We start from the raw sequence: 20,914 nt of genomic DNA on the forward strand, positions 1-20,914 counted from the left end.
CAAACATTAAGGCCGCGTTCACACTATCAGTATTTGGTCAGTATTTTACATCAGTATTTGTAAGCCAAAACCAGGAATGGGTGATCAGTGGTGCTCCTGGGTACAAATCCCACCAAGGACAATATCCACAAAAGGTTTGTATGTTCTCCCCGTGTTGCCTGGGTTTCCTCCGGGTTCTCCGGTTTCCTCCCACACTACAAAGACTTGTGAACCCCAGTGGGGACAATCCTCCCCGTGGGTTTCCTCTCGGGTCTCCCATTTCCTCCCACACTCCAGAGACGTCTATAAAGCAATGTCGAATTAAAGGTGCAATATAAGCAAGTGAATTAATAATAACCCACAGGATACTACTTTTTTTGAAAAGTGAGCAGATTTTAATGGGAGGAGTGTAGTCTATCACCGTCCCACAAATGTGTTATAATTTATATCACCAAAGTGGCGTAAATTATAGCATAAATATATCCCAGCCCGTGACCACAGTGTATTTCTGTCTGTGGCACCCACCTGCTGAACGATGTGCCAAATTCATGGCTCAAGGTGCTATGTTCACCAGAAACGCGTGGAATGACTACACAAGTTACTATTTGGCTGACAAAATATTTTTGTATTTTCACTAACAAAGCTGAATATTTTATGTCTGTGAATCTGGGTTCTTACCATGTGTTTCGGATTGGGGTCCCAAGGGCCCACCAATAACCACCCCCAGGGCCGCACTCTTCAGCTTCATGCAACTGTGACATTATCCTCCATTAATATAAGAATTAATTGGGTAGATTGATAAATGTATAAGATGCCGCCATTGTCTGCACATAGTGATTCCAGTATATTGTACCAAGTACTGCTCATGTAAGGGGGCAGAAGCCCAGTCCTGCACAGGGGCCCACCGGAGGATTCTCCTGTTTTCCTGTTGGCCAGTCCAAGCCTGCCTGGTGGTGCTTTTGTCTGATCGGTTTCATCTAATGGCTGTTTTAGATGAGGACCAGCCAGGACCTCACTAGCATCAGACTGTTAGTGGATCTTACCAACACCTGACACCACACAGACAGTGAGCAATCAGTCAAGCTAAAGAGTCTGTGCTGGGCGGAGAAACATCCTGGAGAGGGCGAGACTTGTTAGCTGCTCTGTCATGCCCAAAGCACTTTGAATACAAGTGAAAACTAATTTCTTGGGACTGCAGCAACAGATAGACGATAAAAAAGGTGTCAGTGGATTGTCATTTCAAGACCTGCATGCCCACATATGCGGTTTGAAGAAGTTGGTCTTACTGAAAGATTCCCTTTAAGATAAGCTTACTTACAAACTTTTCTTCTGTTGTATTAATAGTTAAAAGATTTCAAGTCTGACCAGCAGGGGTCAATATCTGTAGCTTTAATACATTTTAGTTGCGTGTGGTCACCCCTCACCCCCATTCTGCTGAGGCCGAGTAGAGGCTGGACCTCCATATTCTTCATACACGTTGAGACTCCCACACTCTGATTTCTATGACGTGGCATAGAATAACTGTTTTCCCAATATGTAGTTTCTGGGAAATATATTTATTTGCCCTCGGTGGAGTTTGCGTAATTGGAGCTATACATCTTGCTGTGCAGATGCAGAAAATGACTTCATTGCTGTGGCGTGGCGTACACCGCTAGTTTCTAGAAGAAATTGTAATCTGCACAGGGCTGAAGGCAGATACGGCTCGTGTAGCTGGAGGATGTATGGATTTTACATGAGTCGCCATCCTGTCCACAAAGTGATATCTCACACATTTCCTCCTTACGCTGAAAATCACATTTATTTTTCCAGCATGATGATTCAGGATGAACTTCATGGACTTCTTATGTAGAAAGAAGGACTGGTTGTCCCTCGGCATGTAGTGCTGCTTGGAGAAGCAGGGCTGTGGAGTCGGAGTCGTGGAGTCAGAGTTGGGGTCGGAGTCGTGAAGTCAGGGAAATTGAGGAGTCGGAGGTTTGGCTTACCGACTCCACAGCTCTGCGTGAAAGAAGTAGCACCATTTATGTCTGGGAACTAATAAGCTGAGATGTTGAAATTTTAAAACCATAAAATACAGGCATGAAGGGGTGTAATGAGCCGGAAGGAGGCAGTGGTTAGAGGAACAGATTGACGTGTGTTACTAAGCACAGTGACAAATTCCTCACATGCTGTATATTACCGTATTCTGTACAGTAAAACATGGAGTGCTGCTTATCTGTGGCCAAGGAAAGATAAATATCTTTGTACCCCAATCAGAGGACGATAAAACTGTCACACTCCTTATCTATGAACTGTTCCAATATTTATGGACACTGTTTATCACTCATATAATTATAGTTCTGCTTCACGTCACCTGTCTTATCTATGGCATTATTTCTGTGCTGTGCATAAGATTGTGATTCTTCAGATTTTGTATTAGTCTATGCCTGATGAAGAGACCCGAGTAGTCTCGAAAGTTTGCAGTTTGTTACCATCTTTTTAGTTAGCCATTAAAAGGCATCAACCACTGAGGACTCTCAATTCTAAATATTGTTCTAACTGTGGCCAAGACATATTCCCCAGTCCCCATTTTAGCTTACTTAGTCTATTTATGAAGCATATGGTAGGAGAGTCACAAAAAGTACAAATTTGATACTGTGCCACATAACAGCCTTATACTGAAGCTCCAGAAGTAAGGACTGGGGGAAACTATATGCAGAGGGGTAAGGAATTGGCTAAATGACAGGAAACAGAGTTGTCATAAACGGTGTGTTCTCTAAATGGGATATTGTCAGCAGTGGGGACCGCAGGGATCTGTACTGGGAGCAGTGGGGACCGCAGGATTCTGTACTGGGAGCAGTGGGGACCGCAGGGATCTGTACTTGGAGCGGTTGGGACCACAGGGATCTGTACTGGGAGCAGTGAGGACCGCAGGGATCTGTACTGGGAGCAGTGAGGACAGCAGGGATCTGTACTGGGAGCAGTGGGGACCGCAGGGATCTGTACTGGGAGCAGTGAGGACAGCAGGGATCTGTACTGGGAGCAGTGAGGACAGCAGGGATCTGTACTGGGAGCAGTGGGGACCGCAGGGATCTGTACTGGAAGCAGTGGGGACCGCAGGGATCTGTACTGGAAGCAGTGGGGACCGCAGGGATCTGTACTGGGAGCAGTGGGGACCACAAGGATCCATACTGGGAGCATTGGGGACCGCAGGGATCTGTACTGGGAGCAGTGGGGACCACAAGGATCTGTACTGGGAGCAGTGGGGACCGCAGGGATCTGTACTGGGAGCAGTGGGGACCACAAGGATCTATCCTGGGAGCAGTGGGGACCGCAGGGATCTGTACTTAGAGTGGTGGGGACCACAGGGATCTGTACTGGGAACTGTGAGGTACTGCAGGGATCTGTGCTAGGACCGATTCTTTTTTAACCTCTTTATTAATGACCTTGTGGATGAGATTGAGAGTAAAGTGTCAGTCTTTGCTCAGACACCAATCTATGTAGGATACTAAAATCTGACCTTGACATTACAGTATTACAAAACGATCTGGTAAGATGTCTGAACGGGCACACACTTGGCAAATGAGGTTTAATGTAGATAAATGTAGAGTAATGCAGCTAGAACGGAGTAATCCTATTGCTGCATATACATTTTATCGGTATATACTCGGACTACAGAACAGGAGAAGGACTTGGGTGTTCTGGTTACAAGTAAGCTGAGCAGCAGTACTCAATGTCAAGCAGCAGCCGCAAAAGCAAGCAAGATTTTAGGGTGCATAAAAAGAGAAATACAATCCCGTGATCCCAACTTACTGTCACCCCTTTACAAATCACTGGTAAGGCCACCTCTAGAATATGGGATCCAGTTTTGGGCTCCACATTTTAAAAAGGATATTCAGAAGTTAGGGTTCAAAGACGGTGGCTAGATTATTACAAGGGATGGAAGGCCTATCATAAAATGAGAGGTTGGAAAAGTTAGGCTTGTTTAACTTAGAAAAAAGATGCCTCAGAGGGGATCTCATTTATATGTAGAAATGCATGTGTGGTCAGTACAGAGGACGGCCATGACTTATTCCTTCAAAGACCGCACTAAGGACTAGGGGACATTGATTCCAGCAGCTAAGTAGGAAAGGGTTCTTTACAGTTAGAGCAGTCCGAATGAGAAAGAGCTGGATGATTTCCTCAGTACACATAACATTGGGAGTAAGACAATTTAGTGACAAAAATGTATAATCGGTGGGGATCATTCTGCAGCGCCGGCCCCCGCCTGCTGAAGGTGATTTTTTTTCCCCAATACGTATAATAATCAGTATGTAAACTAGGGGGCAGGTCAGTGAGGGATCAGTGACCTGTCAGCAGTCTTCATTATGAACCACATGAAGACCCCCCACAGGCCACCCCGGGGCACAAGCATATCATTAAGTCAAAACTGAAAATAAAGATTAAACTGCCACAAGACGGATTTCATCACCAGGTATCACTGTAATCAGTATAACGATGCCGACCTGACACTGTCTGTAGGTTACTGTGCACAATCCTGATGTCAGGTTCCCTTTAAAGGGAATCTGTCAGCTGGTTTTTGCTACATAATCTGAGGCAAGCATGATTTAGGGGCTTTGACCCTGATTACAGCGATGTGTCACTTACTAAGCTGTGTTTTTGTTTCAATGAAATCAGTGTATTATCAGCAGGAGATTGTCACTGTAGGTAGGACTAGGGGTCTCGTGCCTCCTGGTCCTACCTCACCCCCACCATTGATTTGTGAGTGGGGTCCTGGGAGAGAAAGGAGAAGGGGAAAGAGAGGGAGCGCGCTATCTAAGCGTAGTAAATGAGTAAATCTTGCTTGGTGAGAATAGTACAACTTGACTCATGCTCACCTGGCGTGGTTGTGCAAAGAGGAACAACACTAGGAAAAGTTAGCAAACAAAGGTGATCCTTCCACTGGAGTGCTGCCCGTCTGTAAATTCATGATGTGTTTTATGCGTATCCCATGTCCAGAACTAGTGTGTAGTCATCGTATGATCGTCCCGACACCTAGCTCCATTCCCTTACAAGGACACCAGGCGAAAAACTGAAGATTTTTCAATAATAATTTAGGAATAAAATAATATTTTTAACTCTTCTTTCCTGTTAAGATTAAATGAGACGCTGCAGTGACGAAGGTTAATGTTATTAATGATCACGTGCTTGCAGAAATTTTAGTTTCTGAATTGCTTATGTCACAAGACTGGAATTTTGCATTGAAGGGAATACAAAATGTCTTTATGTCAAACGTCTTAATCATTAGATCATTAAAAGGGGAAAAAACAACAACTTGTGTCTCTGTATGACCAGTTATATCATGGAGGACTAGTGATGAGCGACGTGCTGGGATAAGTGTTATCTGAGCATGCTCGGGTGCTAACAGAGTGACTTCGGCATGCTCAAATAATATGTCCGAGTCCCCGCAGCTGCATGTCTCGTGGTTGATCGACAGCTGCTATACATGAAGGGATCCCCTGTTTGTTAGGGAATTCCTACATGTGTTACAGCTGTCGAACAGCCGCAAGAGATCCAGGCACGGAGAATTGAGCATTCTTATATAACACCTTATCCCATCACGTTGGCTCAGAGTCATCACTATGGAGCACCAAAGAAAAAGGATACATGGGAAAAATAGCAAGTAATGGTTATAAATAAAGTAAAGAGGAAAGAAAATAATGACTGGTATTCCAACTAGAGACACTCATGGCATATCCATAAGATACACAGGAAATGTCTGAGAGATTTGCCGCTCACCTTTGGGTTGTCGACTGTCCTGAGAATCAGTTACTGAGACATCTGCGAACACCTAGAAATACACTGCTCGATGGAATGATGTGCGGGTGCGGAGAGAAGGGCGCGTCATGTACATACTGAGCCACGCTGATGTCCGAGTATTGATTGCTTCCTCTGTGGATTTTATCTACACCTGGATGTTTGTATTTTATCTTTTGTCCCATGAATGGCTATTTGCATCATTAAAGGACATTTTAGCTTGTGAAACTGGATCATCATTCTTTTTTTTTTGTTCACCACGCTTTGGCTAAGACGGTTCCATGCTCCAAACGTGATGGAAATTAAAGGAAGGTGAGCTGACATTTTTTTTTCTGTATTCTTTTTCCTCAACAACTTTGCTTACCCAGATAGATTTATGTAATGCGACTTTTACCAAACGTTTTACCAATATTCAAGTATATTGTGCCAAGTGCTGCTCATGTAAGAGGGTAGTGTCCTACTCCTGCATGGGGGCCCACCGGAGGATTCTCCTGCTCTCCTCCTGCATGGGGGTCCACTGGAGGATTCTCCTGCGCTCCTCCTGCATGGGGGCCCACTGGAGGATTGTCCTGCTCTCCTCCTGCATGGGGGCCCACTGGAGGATTGTCCTGCTCTCCTCCTGCATGGGGGCCCACTGGAGGATTGTCCTGCTCTCCTCCTGCATGGGGGCCCACTGGAGGATTTTCCTGCTCTCCTCCTGCATGGGAGCCCACCGGAGGATTGTCCTGCTCTCCTCCTGCATGAGGGCCCACCGGAGGATTGTCCTGCTCTCCTCCTGCATGGGGGCCCACCGGAGGATTGTCCTGCTCTCCTCCTGCATGGGGGCCCACTGGAGGATTGTCCTGCTCTCCTCCTGCATGGGGGCCCACTGGAGGATTGTCCTGCTCTCCTCCTGCATGGGGGCCCACTGGAGGATTGTCCTGCTCTCCTCCTGCATGGGGGCCCACTGGAGGATTGTCCTGCTCTCCTCCTGCATGGGGGCCCACTGGAGGATTGTCCTGCTCTCCTCCTGCATGGGGGCCCACTGGAGGATTGTCCTGCTCTCCTCCTGCATGGGGGCCCACTGGAGGATTGTCCTGCTCTCCTCCTGCATGGGGGCCCACTGGAGGATTGTCCTGCTCTCCTCCTGCATGAGGGCCCACTGGAGGATTCTCCTGCTCTCCTCCTGCATGGGAGCCCACTGGAGGATTGTCCTGCTCTCCTCCTGCATGGGGGCCCACTGGAGGATTGTCCTGCTCTCCTCCTGCATGGGGGCCCACTGGAGGATTGTCCTGCTCTCCTCCTGCATGGGGGTCCACTGGAGGATTGTCCTGCTCTCCTCCTGCATGGGGGCCCACTAGAGGATTGTCCTGCTCTCCTCCTGCATGGGGGCCCACTGGAGGATTGTCCTGCTCTCCTCCTGCATGGGGGCCCACTGGAGGATTGTCCTGCTCTCCTCCTGCATGGGGGCCCACTGGAGGATTGTCCTGCTCTCCTCCTGCATGGGGGCCCACTGGAGGATTGTCCTGCTCTCCTCCTGCATGGGGGCCCATCGGAGGATTCTCCTGCTCTCCTCCTGCATGGGGGCCCACCGGAGGATTCTCCTGCTCTCCTCCTGCATGGGGCCCCATCGGAGGATTGTCCTGCTCTCCTCCTGCATGGGGGCCCACCGGAGGATTGTCCAGCTCTCCTCCTGCATGGGGGCCTACCGGAGGATTCTCCTGCTCTCCTCCTGCATGGGGGCCCACCGGAGGATTGTCCTGCTCTCCTCCTGCATGGGGGCCCACCGGAGGATTCTCCTGCTCTCCTCCTGCATGGGGGCCCACCGGAGGATTCTCCTGCTCTCCTCCTGCATGGGGGCCCACCGGAGGATTCTCCTGCTCTCCTCCTGCATGGGGGCCCACTGGAGGATTCTCCTGCTCTCCTCCTGCATGGGGGCCCACCGGAGGATTCTCCTGCACTCCTCCTGCATGGGGGCCCACCGGAGGATTCTCCTGCTCTCCTCCTGCATGGGGGCCCACCGGAGGATTCTCCTGCTCTCCTTCTGCATGGGGGCCCACCGGAGGATTCTCCTGCTCTCCTGATGGCTAGACCAAACCTGAATACACTTCTGTTCACACATTTATTGATTTGTGAATACTTTTAGTTGAACAACCTCTTTAAGTGCAACAGTCGGGGCGTTACTCTGTATATCCAGGCTTCATGCATTGGATTCTTGATTGATGTTGATTAGTAACTTTTTTTTACAATCTGCTCATCTGCAAATACAGCATTATCTGTAAGTCAGGCTGTAATGCAAGTGTTGGTCTAGATTTGTGATCGGCATGTGTGCAGCATTGAGACGCAGTATATCTGGGCTGTACAGGACAAGCGTCTCGCACTGGCACTTCTGACAAAAGGCTGGCCGCACACTTGCTGGATTCTAAACAGGAAAGGCTGGTTAGACATTCCGGTTGTAAACCATGAGAAATAGACTAAATAAATGAAATAAATGGCCATAAGTATTAGCGAGGCCTTCAAATGGCAGAGGGAAAATATTACAGAAGAGGATGGCAATATGTTACCCATCCTTTGGGGTTAGCCCCAGCTTGTTCTACTGAAAAGAAATTAATGAAAATATATATGAGCAAGTGAAAGGATCCGGACACATTTTCGTAAAGTAAGGGAAGGAGATAGCAGAACGAAATGTTCAGAACTCGTATCTGTCAGTACATGTCAATAGTTCGCCCTTCTTCATCTCGCTGTAGGGCCGGGACCCTCCTAAGAGGATCCATTATGGTCCAAGCACAATTAATAAATAAGATTTTTTTTGCTGTATAAATATGTATCTGATATCCAGTAACCTTCACTTTGTACGTTCTAATTTTCAGACTTTTTAGTGATTCGGTAACAGCCATGGCATTAAATCATCAGCAGTAGCTTAGGACTCGGCACATGTGATGAGAAATAACGTGTTATATAAATCCGCAGTGGAATGACTCACGAACTCATGGGTTTTATGCATCAGTAAAACTTCTCTCCACTAGATTTCCTTGTCTCATCACCTTTGTTCTTAGTTTGCAGTCACGTTCACTGTAGCCTATTCGGTAGGCAAAGGTACTTTCTTTTGATGTGCTTCTTGTAACACTTATGACCTATATTAAGCGTGAAATGTGATCTATATTAAATGAATATTGCCCCCATTTCACTTTATATGGCTTTGTGCCTTCCACCATGTGTCCCAGATGTATACAACTGTATCTATAATCACAATTTTCCATGATTATTAGTGATGAGCAAACGTGCTCAGATAAGGTATTATCTGTGCATGCTCCGATGCTAACACTGTGCTCAAATAATGTGTTTCAGTAAACGTGCCTGCATCTCTCACGGCTGTTCAACAGCTGAAACAAACAGATAACAAATGCAGGCATTGCCTAACAGACAGATAACACATGCAGGCATTGCCTAACAGACAGATAACACATGCAGGCATTGCCTAACAAACAGATAACACATGCAGGGGACTCGAACATATTTTTCAAGCACGCGGAAGTCACTCGGTTAGGATGCTCGGATAACAGCTTATCCCCAGCATGTTCACTCATCACTAATTGTCCATAACCCCATGGCCTTAAAGGAGTTGTCCCCCTACTTTATGGTCCCAGGGTGGGGAATGAAAGAAGAAAAAACACCCTCAGAACTGTGTCCCCTAGCTGTCTACTGACATTAACTTAAGTCTTCACAATTCGTCTGAACCGGCTTCTTCCACATGTGAAGACTGCAGACAGTCCACTGATAGGCTGCTGTGGTCATGTGATAATCCCGACAAATATTGATACTAGAAAGCAACAGAGCCATTACTAAGTGCAGAGGAACAACACCGGCAGGGCTGGCTTTAGGGGCAGGCAGACCAGGCAGCTGCCTAGGACCCCCGCTCTTTCAGGGGCCCCAGCCAGTGACGGCCGCTATGGGGCCCGTGAGTAAGAGGTGCTTGGTGCCCCCCCCCGCATTCAACTTAACGGCATCATAGATGCCGATACACTTGAAAACAGTGATGGAGGAGAGCGCGCCAGATGACTCTCCCATCACTCTGCCTCTGACTCAGCAGTGGAGCTGATGAGACGCTCTGCAGAAGCCAGAGCAGCGGGCAAACGAGGAGGAGAGGTAAGAATTGTGTGTGGGGGGGTTTGCATTATACTGTGTATGGGAGACTGCCCTATACTGTTTATGTGGGGGGGCTGCATTATACTGTGTGTGGGCGGCTGCATTATACTGTGTGTGGGGGGACTGCACTATACTGTGTATGTGAGGAGGTGCATTATGCTGTGTGGGGGGCTGCACTATACTGTGTATATGGGGGGTTGCATTATACTGTGTGTGGGAAGTTGCACTATGCTGTGTTGGGGGAGTGAATTATACTGTGTATATGTGGGGGCTGCATTATACTGTGTTTGGGGGCTGCACTATACTGTGTGTGTAAAGTTGCACTATACTGTGTTCGGGGGAGTAAATTATACTGTGTATGTGGGGGGGCTACATTATACTGTTTGTGTTTGAGTAGGCTGCATTATACTACGTATGTGTGGAGAAGCTGCGTTATGTGTGTGGGAGGGGCTGCATTATACTGTGTGTGTGTGGGGCTGCATTATACTGTGTGTGGGGTGGGCTGCATTATACTGTGTGTGTGGGGGCTGCATTATTTTCTATGAGGGTACTACATTATACTGTGTGTGTGTGGGGCTGCAGTATACTCTATAACGGGGGCTGCCGTATAGTCTGAGGAGGGCTGCAGTATGCTCTGATGGGGCTGCATTATACTCTGAGGGGGGCATTATACTCAATCAAGGACCATGGGAAGTGCATTCTATATAGGACCTGCATTATACTGTATCGAGGACTTTGTGTACCATTCATTCTTCCTCAGCCGGTGTAAAGAAGCCACGAAACAAGCGTCAAACGACTTCAGAATTGTCAATCGCGCTCGTTTAGCGGCCTGAACTCATCGCTTGTAAATACAGCACAAATGTTTGTGTGATGGCGCAATATGTCGGAGCCCATTTTGGTGGAGTCGGTGTCATGGAAATTGAGGAGTCGGAGGTTTGGCTTACTGAATCCATAGCCCTGCAATATGTGAGCATTTGGGGCCCCACTTTGCTAAAACTGGCCCTGAACACTGGTCATGGAGGGAAGTACGGAATACGTTTTTTTTTTTTTTTTTATTATCCCACCCTAGACAACTTCTTTAGTGTATAGAATGTTATAAAATAAAGACATAACACTTAGTAACTCTTGAATCTCCTGCTACTCCAACACTACCACTTAGTTGGTTCCCACCCTAGCAGACGAGTGATGACATCCTGTCCATCAGTCATCTTACTAATTTAGAAATTGGCTGGATGACAGATGACTTGTGTGTCATCACTTCCGGTTTGGGCCTCAACCACCAGGGCGGAATGAGTAAAGAATTAGTTTGTGTAATCGTTATTTTAATTTTTATTTCCTAAATCAATAATACACATGAAAATAAGGAACGTTGTATTGTATCTTATCAGAGACATCTGCTGCTTTATCTGTCGGGATTGGTCATTCATTTTCCGAATTCTCAATTCCTGGGGGAAGGATGTAGAGGCCGAGCTGTTCCCTCCGACTTTCCCTCCCTTCTACATAGAATCTTATCAGCACTAACTGCCACTTCCTATCTCAGTGATGTAACAATCTGTCTGCACTGAATACATTTTTTACCCGTGAATTGAAAATTTTGAAAATGAAAGATCAGTCCAGGAGGAGAAAGAAGCAGATTTCTCTGATAAGATATATTACAAAATTACATATTTTCATGTGTAGTATTGATTTATGAAATAACAATTAAACCAACAGTTACTTTTTAATTGTTACTACTTTATTTTATTACATTTTTCTTATGAACTATTTTGAACAATCCAGGAGTATGCTGAAAGGACTGTTGTGGCTACGGGAGGCTGTGGACATTGTAGAGTAAAAAAATGACCTAACGCATTTCCCTCCAAACCCTTCCCTGGAGCAATAGTGTTCCTTTAACATTACAGTGGTTTTACTCTGTGATGTGATTATGCAGCTTTTAGCTACTAGGGGTTGTTACTCTTATTAAAACAATACCTGCTGATCAGACTTGCATGTTTCTCGTCATAGGGAGAGGGGGGATAGACAGCTGCAGGATAATCTGGAAACACTTATCTCTTGATTTAATAAAGTACTAGGGATGGTAATATCCAATATACCAAGCGTTGTTTTCCTCCACAGCCAACACCTGGGAATATCATCAGGACTTTTTTTTATACATTTTATTGTTGTCAGATCCTGTTGACATGAAAGTGATCTATAATCATTTACTAGAAGAGTATACCGTAGATTGAATATCCCGTGTAAAAAAAAAACTTCAGCAAACTTTATTCCAAGCAAGTAAAATTACAGCTACACTACAGAACATGGACATCAGTCTTTACCTGTGAAGAAGCATCTGCTCAGTGCGAAACGGCTGTCCTCTATGCTCTGTAATGTTTCACATGCTACCAGGGTGTATTTCTACTTGCTTAGAGCCAAGTTTGTTGAAGTTTTTTAAACAAATGAGTGTCGGATTTTCATTCTCTCATCTTATAATAAGCTTTACCTCTTTATGCCCCTTGCTGAGCTTCGCCTTAGTGTATGGGGAAGAATATTTTTTGGGTAAGATCCGGTACTCACCATTTCTATGCTTTTTTTTTTTGCTGCTCTAAATTCAGCTTTACTAATATGTCATCATCCTTATGTTAAAGTTGAAAATCCCCTATGAACTATAAATTTCCATACTTTCAGAAAGGGTTGGCCAATAAATCTCACTTCGCGTCACGCATATATTACACGGTAAATTGCGAAACAATGAGAAAGCCGTTCCAAAATATTTTTTTTTCTATCCCCAAGGGCAGGTGCTCACCGGTGTCAGATTCCTTAGTTACCTGAATGGTGTTCATTATTTGTGCAGAACAAAAGTCCTGTCTTCTTCGACAATATTCACGCTCGCGTGCTTGCGGGGGCCATGTTTGCTAAGCTGTGCTGAGCGCGCGATGACGCTGAAGAGCACACAAGCCGATAGCAAATCTGCCAGTGAAAATTCCACTGACGACCAAGTTGTTTTTTTGTGTTTATAAACATGTCTGTTGTTTGCATACGTTGGACATGGCGGGGTTTCCAGATCTGTTTAGAGCGTACACATCTGGCAACATCCGGCTGGGTCTGCTATTCCGCGCTGACCATGATGAAGTGAGCGCAGGAGCTTTTCACCAACGCGCTTGTTATCTAGAGGCAGATCTTGTGGTACTGTTTTTTTCCCATGATGTATGGCCTGTGGTTGGTACTGCCAGTTCCCACAGCCTTCACATTCCCTGTGCATCAGTCAGTGTCGAAAAGGAACAATTTTCAGGCAGGAAACCATGTGAAAATCTATGAGGGCCAAAATTCAGTTCTCTCTAGGGACCGCGACCTCTACAGAGGACTGAGCGCTGACATTAGCATGAGCTATATTAGGGAACTGGATGAGGAAACCGTTTGGAAAACTGAATTCTTGCTGATAGCACAAAAATATTTGTATATTGCATGAGATGAGTGTATTGAGGGAGCGTGGGCCTCAGTACAAGCCTGATTTAGTAATATTACAACATTTGTGGATCAGTATTACAGATGCTAGAACCAGAATCCATTCCACCATCCCTCTGCCCTCTCACCCGCTTCTGCTAGATCAAAGTCAGAATAGAAATCGATCATAGTATGAGATCATTACAATATTAAGTGTGCTCTTGCAATAATATGAAGCCTAAATTGTGACCATATTATACCGTTATCACATTATATAACCTAGTAATGTATATATCACTCCATACCTCCCACCAAGGTCAGGTCCTTAAAGCGAAGCAGAAAGTGAGGGTGACATCTAAATAATGTATAGAAAAAAGAAAATATTATAAAAACTGATAATATTCTTAATGACAATTTAAAGGATTTCTCCAGGGATCAAAAAGGCAAACAACTAAATAAATTGTTAATCTAAAATTATTCTTAAAAACCTTTACTTAGCAAATCAAACTAGTTGTTTCTAAGGAGGTAAACAGCATGGAATTTAAATAGCGTTTGTCTTATTGCACTGGCAGAAATCATTCCTAAAGTGTTAGGAGAGGAGCCAGTGATCATGTGCAGTAGTAAGCTCTGCTTCTGTGACCTGGAGACGCCTACCATGTACTGTAAAGGTATGTATAGGTCACAGCGACCAATCAAGATTTAGAAAGACAGGGTGCACAACCGTGTGAACAGCCTCTTATCTCTGCACTCCTGGTATCTCCGGTGTAAGATCAGATAGACAGGATGGACAGCAGTGTGAGCCGTCTCTTATCATCTTAGCACTCCTGGTATCTCCAGTATAAGATCAGATAGACAGGATGGACAGCAGTGTGAGCAGCCTCTTCTTATTCCAGCTCACCTGGAATCTCCTGTATTAACTAAGATAGACAGGGTGGACAGCAGTGTGAGTGGCCTCTTATCATCTTAGCACTCCTGGTATCTCCAGTATAAGATGCTGTAGACAGGGTGGATAGCAGATAGCAGTGTGAGCAGCCTCTTCTTACCTCAGCACTCCTGGTGCCTCCTTTATTAGATCAGGTAGACAAGGCTAACAGTGTGAGCAGCCTCTTACCTCAGCAGCCCTGGTATCTTCAGTATTAGATCAGATAGACAGGGTGGATAGCAGTGTGAGCAGTCTCTTCTTACCTCAGCACTCCTAGTGCCTCCTTTATTAGATCAGGTAGACAAGGTTAACAGTGTGAGCATCCTCTTCTTACCTCAGCACCCATGGTATCTTCAGTATTAGATAAGATAGACAGGGTGGACAGCAGTGTGAGCTGCCTCTTCCTACCTCCGCACCCCTGGTATCTTCAGTAGTAGATCAGATAGACATAGTGGATAGCAGTGTGAGCAGCCTCTCCTTACCCCATCACCCCTGGTATCTTCAGTATTAGATCAGATAGACATTGTGGACAGTACTGTGAGCCACTTCTTCATACCTCAGCGCCCCTAGTATCTCTAGTATTAGATCAAATAGACACGGTGAACAGCAGTGCGAGCAGCTTCTTCTTACCTCAGCGCCCCTAATATCTACACTACAGTATTAGGTCAGATAGACAGAGTGGACAGCAGTGTGAGCAGCCTCTTCTTACCTCATCACCCCTAGTATCTCCAGTATTAGGTCATATAGACAGGGTGTACAGCAGTGTGAGCAGCCTCTCCTTACCTCAGCTCTCCTGATATTTGCAGTATTTTCCAATATCAGAAGAGAGAAAACATATCTTCCTTCTGCACATGCTCACAGGCACCTTTGCTATTAACATTATAGGACAGTTTTCTGTCAATGTAACAAGACGTCGGCCATTTTAATGCTATAATGATTACCTCTCTAGACAAAACATTTATGATTTGTTAATTAAAGATATGTAGGGATTTATTAATGACATTTATATAGTTTTTTTTTTCTGTTTTTCTGTAGACCCACGTCAAACTACTTTTTATTAAATTATAATACTTGTATTCTTCATGAAATAACCATTCTGGAGCATCTTTTCTGCTTGCACAACTTTACGTTATGCTGGTCCTACCTGAATTTATAAGTGGGTGTTTTTGTTTGGGGTGTGCCCCTTCAGTCTGACACTGTCCAATCAGTGCAGACAATGCCACACATTGCAGGGACATACCACACCTCTGATTAGGGAAATGGTGACACCCACTTGTCAGTTTAAATTTCTAGGAGGAATAACAGCATAACAAGCGTTCTATGCAAAAATACTCCAAAATTAATATTTTTTTCATAAATAACAGTGTTATGACAAATCCTTTTTAAGAGTTTACTTCCATATTGTGAATTTGCTGCTTTTCCTGTAGCGGAAAGTTCCTTTTTTTCCCATTCATATGAAGCAACCCTATTGAGATGAATGGAGCCTACTGCAGCAAAATTTGCAGCTGGTGAATTCACCCTAAAAATGACGTGTGAGCGCTCTCTTGATTTGTCTGTTTTTGTAAATGCTCATTAATTATTTAACTAATTGCTTGAAATATGACAGAGAAACGGGAGATACCTGGTTCTGAGAAAAGGTGATCAAGCATCGTCTGCTGAAGATAAAGGAAGCTGTGTTCTATGAGGAACTCGGAATATCAAGAGACTATTCTGTGCTTTATGGGAAACATCCAAACCCAAGGAAAGTCCCTTCGGTAGTGAACTGCTCAAGGAAATACTGTCACATAGCGCTGTGGCTGGCAAGATGGGAATCAAAGCATGCCAAAAAAAATTGTTCCCAGGTACAGAGCGAGCAAATCATGTCATCCGCAAATCCAGAGCCCCCCGTGTTGTACATGGTCCGCCGTGCAGTGATTGGAACCAGAAGTGGAGAAGAAAACCTCATATTGCTCAACCCCACTTTCATTACGGACCCCCAGAACTCATGACTGTTCATTTTCTTTTTAACATAGGTATGGAAATATAATGTCATTTTCCATGCAGAGAGATCAGAGGTTATGTTCACAGCCAATATTCAATTAATACAAAACATTTCGGGACCGATTCATTAACACACTGGTGTTGTACACCCCAGTTTTAATAATTGGTATGATAGGGTAAGATGTTCCAAATTCATTAAGAGGTGTAAGCCACTTTCATGAATTCGGTGTATCTGTTCTCTGTCGTTCTCCTTGCCAGAAATGCTATTCCAGTCGTGGACTTGGGTACCATTTCTTGCATAAAACTTACACTACTAAAGTAATTTGCGGAATATATTGGCACTATAGAAATAAGATTATTATTAATATGCAACTTATGATGAATTTGGTGGGCAGGTGATGCCACACCACGTCTTGCCCATGCTCTGTCCACACTGGTGTAGTTGGCCAGGAATGGTGTGAAACCAAATTTTGCAATTTTTCAAAGTGTTTTACGCCAGAAAAGTGTCAGAAACCCATAGAATCCTAGAATGTTAGAGTTGGAAGGGACCTCCAGGGTCATCGTGTCCAACCCCCCTGGTCAATGCATTATTCACTAAACCAGCTCAGACAGATATCTGTCCAGCCTCTGTTTGAAGACTTCCATTGAAGGAGAACTCACCACTTCTCGTGGCCGCCTGTTCCACTCATTGGTCACCCTCACTGTCAAAAAGTGTTTTCTAATATCTAATCTGTATCTTCTCCCTTTCAGTTTCATTCCATTGCTTCTCGGGTTTTCATGTGCAAATGAGAACAATAACTTTGTAGAATCAGCCCAAAAGTCTCTTGGTAGGGATAGAAAACACAAAAATGAAAAAAGAAAAGTATAACAGAAAAAAAGAGGTTAGAAATGTAAAGCCATTGCGCTTCTAGTCAAGGACCAGCGTGTACTACTACTATGAAAGCACCAATATAACTAATAATATCTCCATGCAATAATCATAGAGGGTCACATGCCAGTTCCACATGGGTGGTCTACTGGGGCCTAACACTTGGTTTAGTTCTGTCCTCTTCCGAGCTTAGTATTAATCTCTCTGTGTTGGCCATATAAAGCTCTCTGGGTTGGCCATATAAAGCTCTCTGTGTTGGCCATATAAAGCTCTGAGTTGGCCATATATCTCTCTTATACACATACTAGTGCTATCCAGTTTTTATTACATTTAGTTGTGGACCTTTTATTTCCCAACACAGCAATTTCGGACAACATTGCTTGTTTTATGGCTCCCAGTCTTCTCAGTTGGGTGACATTTTTGTATGAACATCATCTTTGTGGAAGCTTGAACTAACATTTATTGGCACCGGGGTGGCTAACCTCTGATTGTCAGATGTGCCGTAAATTCCATTGGCAATCTTATGTATTTAAAGGTCTCGGTAGATGGAGGACATATGGGTATATTTAACCCATCTGTTTCCAGTTAGTATACAAAAGTGAAGGTTCAGTTTCTTTGAAGACTAGTTGAGAAGGAACCATCTTAAAAATTGTTTCCAGTGTTTACTTTGATTCTAAAGGATGTGCATGGCTAACTAGATGCAGACGCCGGGCTTGGCCAGTTCTGTCCATAGATTTGACTTAACATTTTTGCGCAATTATTTTTCTTGATCTCAATCTGAGACCAAGACATTAGTGTCTAAATTTTGCATATTTATCGTTCTCAAACACAGATTGATATATTTAATCAGAAGTTAATCACCGTTGATCAACCCCTTTATTAATGGGTCCAGGGAGGTGTAGAATAAGAGGTACTCCTCTCCCAGACTGGCTTTGCTCCTCCATACTCAGTGCTGCATCATCTGCCAGTCTTCTCTCATGATTATCTGGAGAGGGGTGTCTCTAGGGTTTCTTCCACCATGGATGACTGGTCCATAAATACACATAATAGCAAAGCTTTACCATTGTCCCAGATTCACCATCCATCCTGGGTCCAGTGGTCAAAAAGATTTTGTTTTTCAAGTGGATAATCCCTTGAATGGGAAATTAGTCCTCATACAGGGGTAGTCTACAGCTTGAGGACCTCTCTGCATGAGAACTAGCGTGGGCAACAACTACCACCTTGTTCATAGAAACATTAGCACAGCTTGTTCCTTCCACTATGTTTTTTATTATCCTCCATGGATTTGATGCTGCCTTGAATTTTTTTGTGTGTGTACCTGACCTGTTATAAACTACGGTATATAATATTTTTGCAAAGTACAAAAATATATATTATTTTTCTCTGCTAAGTGCCTGGATCTGTTTCAGAAAGCTCTGAATCAGTAACTTTAATTTTTCCTCCGTAAATCAACAGCAAGCAATGACAGGTATGTTAAAGTCACATATTTCTTTAATGGATTTCAAGGGAAGAGTTTCAGAATCCTTCCAGATAGAGCGGGGATGTTGCAATGCCTGTTATTTTTCAGGGACAGGGACAACAGAATCCAGATGTTCTGGGCATATTCCTGATCGGACATTTAGGTGAGAAGTTTTCGATTTTTCTAATGGCCAAGCTGTCATACTATGACTTATGATCGCTATCATTCTGGTAGAATTCTGGCTTGTGAGCGTCTTGGACATCCTTGGAGATATTACTTAATATAAACAGAGCGTACTGTGAGCTGTGAAGTAAAGTAATGTTGGAAATGGGTTGTCTGGGACTGAATAACTGATAAACTTCATTGGACAGGTCTTCAGTATGAGATTAGTGGGGGTCCGACACCAGACACTGCCACTACACTATGTGGCAGCAATGTATGGGCTACGTAGCGACCACTTCCTAGTTATAATCTTTACCTCCTGATTAATGGGACAATAGTTGTCATCAGCCTATAAGGAATGTATGGGGTTGGTGTGTTCTGCCCTGTGCATTGCATATAAAAAGGACAGCGCCAGACTGGTGATGGGTAGTCTGCAAATTACAAATGTAATTTCTTTTTATAGTTACTAATTGAAATCACACAATTGTGGAGTTTTATTAGAAAATGTATCAACACAACTTTTTTTTTCTATTTTCTGCATTTAAAACAAACATTACTCTTGGAATATGGTGCAGAAAAAAAATACCTCTTATTTATTATCAGTATGCAGTGCACTAGAGCAAAATGCATTATTCCATCTGTATCAGCATAAAAGTATCAGAAATAAACAATTCAGAGATTAGTGATTAAATAAAACTTAAGTGCCAAGGAGAAAATGTAACTGTATGGTGTAATTTACTACACTACTTTACATTTACTTTCTGGATTGCTTATTAACTTCAGTGTTAACTTCAAAGTCGTGTTATCCATGTGTAAGATGATCGTCCAATTAATACATCTTTATTCAACAACTTCTAACGCATCGGGTATTCTAGAATATGTATGTATATAGCAGCCACATAGTATATAGCACAGGCCACGTAGTATATAGGAGCCATGTAGTATATAGCAAATACTACGTGGCCTGTGCTATATACTATGTCGCTGCGATATACATACATATTGTAGAATACCCAATGCGTTAATACAGGCCACGCAGTATATAACAGTGGCCATGCAGTATATAACACAGCCCAAACAGTATATAACACAGCCCACGTACTATATAACACAGTCCGCGCAGTATATAGCAGCCACGCAGTATATAACACAGGCGACGTAGTATATAGCACAGGCCACGCAGTATATAACACAGGGCACGTAGTATATAGCACAGCCCGTGCAGTATATAACACTGCCCATGTAGTATATAGGAGCCACGCAGTATATAACACAGGCCATGCAGTATATAACACTGCCTATGTAGTATATAGCAGCCACGTGGTATATAACACTGCCCACGCAGTATATAACAGGGCACATAGTATATAGCACAGCCCGCGCAGTATATCACACAGCCCACGCAGTATATAACACTGGCCACGTAGTATATAGCAGCCACGCGGTATATAACACAGCCCATGTAGTATTTAGCAGTGTGGGCACATATCCCTGTTAAAAAACATAATTAAAATAAAAAATAGTTATATACTCATCCCCTGGGATCCAGCGAAGCTCTGGCGATGCGTGCACGGCTGCCGCCATCTTCCGTTCCCAGGATGCATTGCGAAATTACCTAGATGACTTAGCGGTCTCGCGAGACCACTAAGTCTTCTGGGTAATTTCGCAATGCATCCTGGGAACGGCAGATAGTGGCCGGCGCGAGCGCATCGTCGGACGATGGAAGGTGAGAATAGCAGATTTTTTGGTTTTTTTTAAATTATTTTTAACATTACATGTTTTTACTATTAATGCTGCATAGGCAGCTTCAATAGTAAAAAGTTGGTCACGCAGGGTTAATAGCAGCGGTAACGGAGTGCGTTACACAGCGGCATAACGAGGTCCGTTACCGCTGGCATTAACCCTGTGTGAGCGGTGACTCACTGGAGGGATTGTGGAGTGGGACTAATCGGACTGTGCCCGTCGCTGATTGGTCACGGCAGCCATGACAGGCTGCTGGCGAGACCAATCAGCGACGCGGGATTTCCGTGACGGAAGTTGCCGACAGAAAGGCGGAAGTACCCCTTAGACAATTATATACCGTATATAGATCATCTTGAAAGTAACTGGCCAGACTGACTCTGAGGGTAATAATCTATCGAGGAAACATGTTACCCAATATGCATGGACTATTGGTGTATGGCATATTCTGTGGCATACAAGCACCTTGGCATATGGCACCTAT

The 20,914-nt window shown here is 44.3% G+C and overlaps 1 protein-coding gene and 1 long non-coding RNA gene across 2 annotated transcripts in view; one reads left to right on the top strand and one right to left on the bottom strand.

The window, feature by feature from the left end:
• The window catches only part of MRTFB (myocardin related transcription factor B), a 149,792-nt gene that overhangs the window by 5,920 nt on the left and 122,958 nt on the right, over positions 1-20,914 (top strand). The window lies entirely within an intron of this gene.
• The window catches only part of LOC143786003 (uncharacterized), a 67,427-nt gene that overhangs the window by 5,901 nt on the left and 40,612 nt on the right, over positions 1-20,914 (bottom strand). The window contains exon 3 of the long non-coding RNA XR_013218198.1: positions 13,605-13,654. This is a non-coding gene — a long non-coding RNA (uncharacterized LOC143786003). The remainder of the gene's footprint in view (positions 1-13,604; positions 13,655-20,914) is intronic.

This window comes from Ranitomeya variabilis, chromosome 7 (assembly GCF_051348905.1).
Source record: "Ranitomeya variabilis isolate aRanVar5 chromosome 7, aRanVar5.hap1, whole genome shotgun sequence".
NCBI lineage: Eukaryota > Metazoa > Chordata > Amphibia > Anura > Dendrobatidae > Ranitomeya > Ranitomeya variabilis.